The sequence below is a fragment of the Streptopelia decaocto genome (assembly GCF_964273445.1).
Source record: "Streptopelia decaocto genome assembly, contig: HAP1_SCAFFOLD_694, whole genome shotgun sequence".
NCBI classification, from domain to species: domain Eukaryota; kingdom Metazoa; phylum Chordata; class Aves; order Columbiformes; family Columbidae; genus Streptopelia; species Streptopelia decaocto.
Window position 1 is genome coordinate 51809 of NW_028115417.1, and position 9838 is coordinate 61646.

The 9838-nt window shown below is 57.3% G+C and overlaps 1 long non-coding RNA gene across 1 annotated transcript; it reads right to left on the reverse strand.

The window, feature by feature from the left end:
* Nucleotides 1-1655: 1655 nt before the first annotated feature.
* Nucleotides 1656-8192, reverse strand: LOC309452765. Its single transcript, XR_014186626.1, has 3 exons — nt 8153-8192; nt 8006-8077; nt 1656-1788 (listed from the first exon to the last, which is right to left on the reverse strand). It is a non-coding gene; the product is annotated as an uncharacterized lncRNA (long non-coding RNA).
* Nucleotides 8193-9838: the final 1646 nt, after the last annotated feature.

Here is a 9838-nt window from a genome sequence, read left to right on the forward strand (position 1 = left end):
ACCCCCATTGACTTCTATTGATCTCTATGGGTGTCTATGGGTCCCATTGACTTCCATTGACCCCCATTGACTTCTATTGATCTCTATGGGTGTCTATGGGTCCCATTGACTTCCATTGACCCCCATTGACTTCTATTGATCTCTATGGGTATCTATGGGTCCCATTGACCCCCATTGACTTCTATTGATCTCTATGGGTATCTATGGGTCTCATTGACCCCCATAGACTTCTATTGATCTCTATGGGTGTCTATGGGTCCCATTAATTCCCATTGACCCCCATTGACTTCTACTGATCTCTATGGGTGTCTATGGGTCCCATTGACCCCCATTGACCCCCATTGACTTCTATTGATCTCTATGGGTGTCTATGGGTCCCATTAATTCCCATTGACCCCCATTGACTTCTATTGATCTCTATGGGTGTCTATGGGTCCCATTGCCCCCATTGTCCCCATCCCCCCCAATGCCCCCACCCCCCCGTGGCCACACCCCCATGGCCACGCCCCCCCGTGTCCCCGCCCACTGATCGGGGGGGTGTTCTGGGGGGCAGGTGGAGCGGATCAAGGAGCGGGTGGAGGAGAAGGAGGGGATCCCCCCCCAGCAGCAGCGCCTCATCTACAGCGGCAAGCAGATGTGAGACATGGGGGGGATGGGGACAGTGGGGACAATGGGGGGGGTGGGGGGACATGGGGGGGGTGGGGGCCATGGGGACATTGGGGGCGATGGGGGCGATGGGATTAATAAGAGGCAATGGGGTCAATGGGGGTCAATGGGGTCAATGGGACCCATAGACACCCATAGAGATCAATAGAAGTCAATGGGGGGCAATGGGGTTAATGGGGATCAATGGGAGTCAATCTATGGGTCAATCTATGGGTCAATCTATGGGTCAATCTATGGGTCAATCTATGGGTCAATCTATGGGTCTCTATGTCTCCCCTCGCCCCCCATTGGTCCCCTTTGGCCCCACCCCCTTCCCACCCCATATATGGTGCTCGGCCCCACCCCCTGGCGTGGGGCGTGGGGTGCTGGGGGGCGTGGCCATGCAAATGAAGGGGGCGGGGCCCAGTGTATATAAGGGGGGGGGTGTACCATTGGGGGGGGGGGGGAGGGGCCCGATCCCACCCCCCCCAAATCCTGCTGGCTCGGGATTGGTCGGGGGAGCGAGGGGGGAGGGGCCCCCCCGTTGGGGGGGGGGGATAATTAATATTAATTAATAATAATGATAATTAAAGGACTCGAGTGGTTTATTTGCCCAAATTTGGGGGAATTCAGCCCAAAATTCGTCAGCGGCGGCGGCGCCGGAAACCTGGGGGGAGGGGTCAGAGGTCACGGCCACGCCCACAAGGGACCCAGGAGTGCCCCATGAGGGACCCAGGTGTCCGGGTGACCCATAAGGGACCCAGGAGTGCCCCAAAGGGACCCAGGAGTGCCCCAAAAGGGACCCAGGCGTCCGGGTGACCCCTAAGGGACCCAGGAGTGCCCCAAAAAGGGACCCAGGCGTCCGGGCCACTCACCCCTCCCCTTCTTGGGCTTGGGGGGCGGAGCTTCCTGTGGGCGTGGCCAGAAGGGGCCTTGGGGTCAGGGGGGTGTGACCCCCAAGGCCCCGCCCCCTATGGTTGGGGGGGAGCTCTCACCTGATTGGTCGGATCCAGGAGGGCGGTGACATCACCAAAGTGGGTGATGGTGTGGAGGCCCCGCCCCTCGTGGAGGCTCCGCCCCCGCTGGCCACGCCTCTTCCGGCCCCGCCCCAAGCGCAGCAGCAGCGACTCCTCCAGGCGGGTCCTGAGGGACCCAGGCGGCCGGGACCCACAAGTGGCCCCATAGCGACCCATAAGTGCCCCATATTGGCCCCATAGTGACCCATAAGTGACCCCAGTGACCCATATTGACCCCATAGTGACCCATAAGTGACTCACATTGACACCACAGTGCCCCATAAGTGACCCCAGTGACCCATAAGTGCCCCATAAGTGTCCCAATGACCCATAAGTGCCCCATAAGTGACCCCAGTGACCCATAAGTGCCCCATAAGTGACCCACAGAGACCCGTAAGTGCCCCATAAGTGACCCAAATGACCCATAAGTGCCCCATAGGTGCCCCAAAAGTGCCCCATAAGTGACCTCAATGACCCATAAGTGCCCCATAAGTGCCCCATAGAGACCCATAAGTGACCCCAATGACCCATAAGTGCCCCACAAGTGACCCATAGAGACCCATAAGTGACCCCAATGACCCATAAGTGACCCCATGGTGACCCCCAAGTGCCCCATAAGTGACCTCAATGACCCATAAGTGACCCCATGGTGACCCCCAAGTGACCCATAAGTGACCCCAGTGACCCATAAGTGACTCACATTGACACCACAGTGACCCATAAGTGACCCCAGTGACCCATAAGTGCCCCATAAGTGTCCCAATGACCCATAAGTGCCCCATAGGTGCCCCAAATGGCCCATAAGTGCCCCATAAGTGACCCACAGAGACCCATAAGTGCCCCATAAGTGACCCAAATGACCCATAAGTGCCCCATAGGTGACCCACAGAGACCCATAAGTGCCCCATAAGTGACCCCAATGACCCATAAGTGCCCCACAAGTGACCCCAGTGACCCATAGAGACCCATAAGTGTCCCAATGACCCATAAGTGCCCCATAGGTGCCCCATAAGTGACCTCAATGACCCATAAGTGCCCCACAAGTGACCCCAGTGACCCCATAGAGACCCCTAAGTGACCCCAATGACCCATAAGTGACCCCACAGTGACCCCCAAGTGACCTCAATGACCCATAAGTGACCCCACAGAGACCCATAAGTGCCCCATAAGTGACCCCAATGACCCATAAGTGCCCCATAGGTGCCCCATAGGTGACCTCAATGACCCATAAGTGACCCATAAGTGACCCACAAGTGACCCACAAGTGACCCACAAGTGACCCACAAGTGACCCACAAGTGCCCCATAAGTGACCCCATAAGTGACCCCCAAGTGCCCCATAAGTGACCCCAGTGCCCCATAAGTGCCCCACAAGTGACCCCAGTGACCCCATAGAGACCCATAAGTGTCCCAATGACCCATAAGTGCCCCATAGGTGCCCCATAAGTGACCCATAAGTGACCTCGATGACCCACAAGTGCCCCATAAGTGACCCCACAGTGACCCCACAGTGACCCCACAGTGACCCCACAGTGACCCCACAGTGACCCCATAAGTGACCTCAATGACCCATAAGTGCCCCATAAGTGACCCATAGAGACCCATAAGTGACCTCAATGACCCATAAGTGCCCCATAAGTGACCCATAGAGACCCATAAGTGATCCCAATGACCCATAAGTGACCCCATGGTGACCCTCAAGTGACCCATAAGTGACCCCAGTGACCCATATTGACCCCATAGTGACCCATAAGTGACTCACATTGACACCACAGTGACCCATAAGTGACCCCAGTGACCCATAAGTGCCCCAAAAGTGTCCCAATGACCCATAAGTGCCCCATAGGTGCCCCAAATGGCCCATAAGTGCCCCATAAGTGACCCCAATGACCCATAAGTGCCCATAAGTGACCCACAGAGACCCATAAGTGCCCCATAAGTGACCTCAATGACCCATAAGTGACCCACAAGTGACCCATAAGTGCCCCATAAGTGACCTCAATGACCCATAAGTGCCCCGTAGAGACCCATAAGTGACCCCAATGACCCATAAGTGCCCCACAAGTGACCCCAGTGACCCCATAGAGACCCATAAGTGTCCCAATGACCCATTAGTGCCCCATAGGTGCCCCATAAGAGACCTCAATGACCCATAAGTGACCCACAAGTGACCCATAAGCGACCCATAAGTGCCCCATAAGTGACCCCACAGTGACCCCACAGTGACCCCACAGTGACCCCACAGTGACCCATAAGTGCCCCACAAGTGACCCCAGTGACCCCATAGACCCATAAGTGTCCCAACGACCCATAAGTGCCCCATAGGTGACCTCAATGACCCATAAGTGCCCCATAAGTGACCCGTAGAGACTCATAAGTGACCCCAATGACCCATAAGTGCCCCATAAGTGACCCCAGTGACCCATAAGTGACCCCAGTGCCCCATAAGTGCCCCACAAGTGACCCCAATGACCCCATAGAGACCCATAAGTGTCCCAATGACCCATAAGTGCCCCATAGGTGCCCCATAAGTGCCCCATAAGTGACCTCAATGACCCACAAGTGCCCCATAAGTGCCCCATAAGTGCCCCATAAGTGCCCCATAAGTGCCCCACAAGTGCCCCACAAGTGACCCCAGTGACCCCAGTGACCCCAGTGACCCCATAGAGACCCATAAGTGTCCCAATGACCCATAAGTGCCCCATAGGTGCCCCAAAAGTGCCCCATAACTGACCTCAATGACCCATAAGTGCCCCATAAGTGACCCGTAGAGACCCATAAGTGACCCCAATGACCCATAAGTGCCCCATAGGTGCCCCAAATGGCCCATAAGTGCCCAATAAGTGACCCACAGAGACCCATAAGTGCCCCACAAGTGACCCACAAGTGACCCATAAGTGACCCCAGTGACCCATAAGTGACCCCAGTGACCCATAAGTGCCCCACAAGTGACCCCAATGACCCCATAGAGACCCATAAGTGTCCCAATGACCCATAAGTGCCCCATAAGTGACCTCAATGACACACAAGTGACCCCCAAGTGACCCCCAAGTGACCCCCAAGTGACCCCCAAGTGACCCCCAAGTGACCCCCAAGTGTCCCAATGACCCATAAGTGCCCCATAGGTGCCCCAAAAGTGCCCCATAAGTGACCTCAATGACCCATAAGTGCCCCATAAGTGACCCATAGAGACCCATAAGTGATCCCAATGACCCATAAGTGACCCCATAGTGACCCCCAAGTGACCCATAAGTGACCCCAGTGACCCATATTGACCCCATAGTGACCCATAAGTGACTCACATTGACACCACAGTGACCCATAAGTGACCCCAGTGACCCATAAGTGCCCCATAAGTGTCCCAATGACCCATAAGTGCCCCATAGGTGCCCCAAATGGCCCATAAGTGCCCCATAAGTGACCCCAATGACCCATAAGTGCCCCATAAGTGCCCCAAATGACCCATAAGTGCCCCATAAGTGACCCAAATGACCCCATAGAGACCCATAAGTGTCCCAATGACCCATAAGTGCCCCATAGGTGCCCCATAAGTGCCCCATAAGTGACCTCAATGACCCACAAGTGCCCCATAAGTGCCCCATAGAGACCCATAAGTGACCTCAATGACCCATAAGTGCCCCATAAGTGCCCCATAAGTGCCCCATAAGTGCCCCATAAGTGCCCCATAAGTGCCCCACAAGTGCCCCACAAGTGCCCCACAAGTGCCCCACAAGTGCCCCACAAGTGACCCCATAGACCCATAAGTGTCCCAACGACCCATAAGTGCCCCATAGGTGACCTCAATGACCCATAAGTGACCCACAAGTGCCCCATAAGTGCCCCATAGAGACCCATAAGTGACCTCAATGACCCATAAGTGACCTCAATGACCCATAAGTGACCCGTAGAGACCCATAAGTGACCCGTAGAGACCCATAAGTGACCCGTAGAGACCCATAAGTGCCCCATAGGTGCCCCATAAGTGCCCCATAAGTGACCTCAATGACCCACAAGTGCCCCATAAGTGCCCCACAAGTGCCCCACAAGTGCCCCACAAGTGCCCCACAAGTGCCCCACAAGTGAACCCATAGAGACCCATAAGTGTCCCAATGACCCATAAGTGCCCCATAGGTGCCCCAAAAGTGCCCCATAGGTGCCCCAAAAGTGCCCCATAACTGACCTCAATGACCCATAAGTGCCCCATAAGTGACCCGTAGAGACCCATAAGTGACCCCAATGACCCATAAGTGACCCCATAGTGACCCCCAAGTGACCCATAAGTGACCCCAGTGACCCATATTGACCCCATAGTGACCCATAAGTGACTCACATTGACACCACAGTGACCCATAAGTGACCCCAGTGACCCATAAGTGCCCCATAAGTGTCCCAATGACCCATAAGTGCCCCATAGGTGCCCCAAATGGCCCATAAGTGCCCCATAAGTGACCCCAATGACCCATAAGTGCCCCATAGGTGACCCACAGAGACCCATAAGTGCCCCATAAGTGCCCCAAATGACCCATAAGTGCCCCACAAGTGACCCCAGTGACCCCATAGAGACCCATAAGTGTCCCAATGACCCATAAGTGCCCCATAGGTGCCCCATAAGTGCCCCATAAGTGACCTCAATGACCCATAAGTGCCCCATAAGTGCCCCATAAGTGCCCCATAAGTGCCCCATAAGTGCCCCATAAGTGACCTCAATGACCCACAAGTGCCCCATAAGTGCCCCATAAGTGCCCCATAAGTGCCCCATAAGTGCCCCATAAGTGCCCCATAAGTGCCCCATAAGTGCCCCATAAGTGACCTCAATGACCCACAAGTGCCCCATAAGTGCCCCATAAGTGCCCCATAAGTGCCCCATAAGTGCCCCATAAGTGACCTCAATGACCCACAAGTGCCCCATAAGTGCCCCATAAGTGCCCCATAAGTGCCCCATAAGTGCCCCATAAGTGCCCCATAAGTGACCCCAATGACCCATAAGTGCCCCACAAGTGACCCCAGTGACCCCATAGAGACCCATAAGTGTCCCAATGACCCATAAGTGCCCCATAGGTGCCCCATAAGTGCCCCATAAGTGACCTCAATGACCCATAAGTGCCCCATAAGTGCCCCATAAGTGCCCCATAGAGACCCATAAGTGACCTCAATGACCCTTAAGTGCCCCATAAGTGCCCCATAAGTGCCCCATAAGTGCCCCATAAGTGCCCCATAAGTGACCTCAATGACCCACAAGTGCCCCATAAGTGCCCCATAAGTGCCCCATAAGTGACCTCAATGACCCACAAGTGCCCCATAAGTGCCCCATAAGTGCCCCATAAGTGCCCCATAAGTGCCCCATAAGTGACCTCAATGACCCACAAGTGCCCCATAAGTGCCCCATAAGTGCCCCATAAGTGACCCCAATGACCCATAAGTGCCCCACAAGTGACCCCAGTGACCCCATAGAGACCCATAAGTGTCCCAACGACCCATAAGTGCCCCATAGGTGACCTCAATGACCCATAAGTGACCCACAAGTGCCCCATAAGTGCCCCATAGAGACCCATAAGTGACCTCAATGACCCATAAGTGACCTCAATGACCCATAAGTGACCTCAATGACCAATAAGTGCCCCACAAGTGACCCGTAGAGACCCATAAGTGTCCCAATGACCCATAAGTGCCCCATAAGTGCCCCATAAGTGACCTCAATGACCCACAAGTGCCCCATAAGTGCCCCATAAGTGCCCCACAAGTGACCCCAGTGACCCCAGTGACCCCATAGAGACCCATAAGTGTCCCAATGACCCATAAGTGCCCCATAGGTGCCCCAAAAGTGCCCCATAACTGACCTCAATGACCCATAAGTGCCCCATAAGTGACCCGTAGAGACCCATAAGTGACCCCAATGACCCATAAGTGACCCCATAGTGACCCCCAAGTGACCCATAAGTGACCCCAGTGACCCATATTGACCCCATAGTGACCCATAAGTGACTCACATTGACACCACAGTGACCCATAAGTGACCCCAGTGACCCATAAGTGCCCCATAAGTGTCCCAATGACCCATAAGTGCCCCATAGGTGCCCCATAAGTGCCCCATAAGTGACCTCAATGACCCATAAGTGCCCCATAAGTGACCCACAAGTGACCCCAATGACCCATAAGTGACCCCAGTGCCCCATAAGTGCCCCATAGACCCCCATAGCGCCCCATAAGTGACCTGTGGAGCCAAATAGGGCCCCAAAGGGACCCAGGAGTTCGGGAGGGACCCAGGAGTGCCCCAATGGAGCCAAATAGGGACCCAGGAGGGACCCAGGAGTGCCCCGGGGGACCCAGGAGTGCCCCATAACCCACCTTTAGTGTGGCAAAGCGGCCGCTCCGCACCCTCCGCAGCGTTTCCCGCCCGTGCGACGCCACAACCGACACCTACGGGGCATTAATACCCTAAATAACCCACTTTAGCCGCTTTTAGTGCGTTTTAAGGGGTTTTTAGGGTCTTACTTGCTCGGAGAGAGCGCGGAGAAGCTCGGCGGCTTCGGCCATGCTGGAAATGGCGTGAGGAGAAGGCGCCAGCCAATAGGAAAGCGCAGGGGGGTGAGGGACAAGCGCGCCGGCCAATAGAAGCGCGGGGACTCGGCGCGGCGGCCAATGGGAGTGGGGGGGGGCGGCGCGGCCCGCCCCCGCGCGGCGGCGCTGAGGGAGAAGCGCGCCGGCCAATGGGAAGGCGGCGCCGCGCCGCTGCGGCCAATGGGAGTGAGGGGGGGGCGGTGCCTCCCGCCCAGGCGCGGCGGTGCTGAGGGAAAGGCGCGCGGGCCAATGGCGGCGCGGCGACTCGGCCACGCAGCCAATGGGAGCGAGGGGGGGGCGGCGCGGCCCGCCCCCGCGCGGCGGCGGTGAGGGACAAGCGCGCGGGCCAATGGGAAGGCGGCGCCGCGCCACTGCGGCCAATAGGAAGGCGGGGAGGGCGGGAAGCCCGTGTTGCCGCCCCCCCCGCGCATCAGGGGAGCGGGGGGGCGGGATAACGGCCTGAGTGACGCGCGGCTCAGCCAATCACAGCGCTGCGAGGCGGAAAAGAGCCGCTAAAACCACTGCAAAGCAGCAAAATGGCCCAAAAGCCGCCGAATGGGGCTCGAAACGCCACGAATTCCCCTCAGAATGATCCCCGGTCGCCTCTAATTTACCAGAAAGTGCTTAAATTCGCCCTAAAACGGGTAGAGAAGCAAAAGCGGCGCCGCCGCGGCGGGAGCGCTGAGGGGAGGGCGAGCGGGCCAATCAGAGCGCGGCGCCGAGACGCTTCAGCCAATGGGAAGGCGAGTTGGGCGCGGCGCCCGCCCCCCGGCGCTGCAGCTGAGGTGCAAGCGCCTTAACCAATCAGAACGCGGCGCCGCGAGCCGGAAACCAATAGGAACACGGGGGGCGGTGCGTCCCCCCCTCCCAGGCGCTGCGCTGAGGGGAGAGCGCGTTAACCAATCACAACGCGGCGCTCCGACGCGGGAGCCAATAGGAAGGCGAGAGCGCTGGCCAATCAGAACGCGGCCACGCCCCTCGAGGCGCGCCGGCGCGAAACGCTGGGGGGGGGCGTGGGGGCGGGCGAACGGGGTGATTGACGCGCGGCTGAGCCAATCAGCACAGCGGAAACACAAAATCGCCTTAAAATCGTGTTTAAATCGCACGGAATCGCCCCAAAATCGCAAGGGGGGGTAAGTGGGGGGCGGGGAGTCGGATTTTGGGGTGAAATCGGGGGATTTTGGGGTCAGCGCCGCCCGCCCCGGTCGCGCAGGAGGGGGGGGGGGGGCGGAGGGGGCGGGGTTGGCCGAGGCCCCGCCCCCGCGCTGGCGAAGCTCCGCCTCCTCCTGCTCGCGGCGGCGCCGCTCGCGTTCGCGGGCTCGGGCGGCGCGTTCGGCCTGTTTCTGGATGAACTGCATGGGACCCATAGATTGACCCACAGAGGGACCCATATGGACCCATAGAGACCCACGGAGTGACCCATAGAGACCATAGAGACCCATAGAGACCATAGAGACCCATAGAGACCATAGAGACCCATAGGGACCATAGAGACCCATAGAGACCCATAGGGACCATAGAGACCCATAGAGTGACCGATAGAGACCATAGAGACCCATAGAGACCTATAGGGGCCCATAGAGACCCATAGAGACCCATAGGGACCATAGAGACCCATAG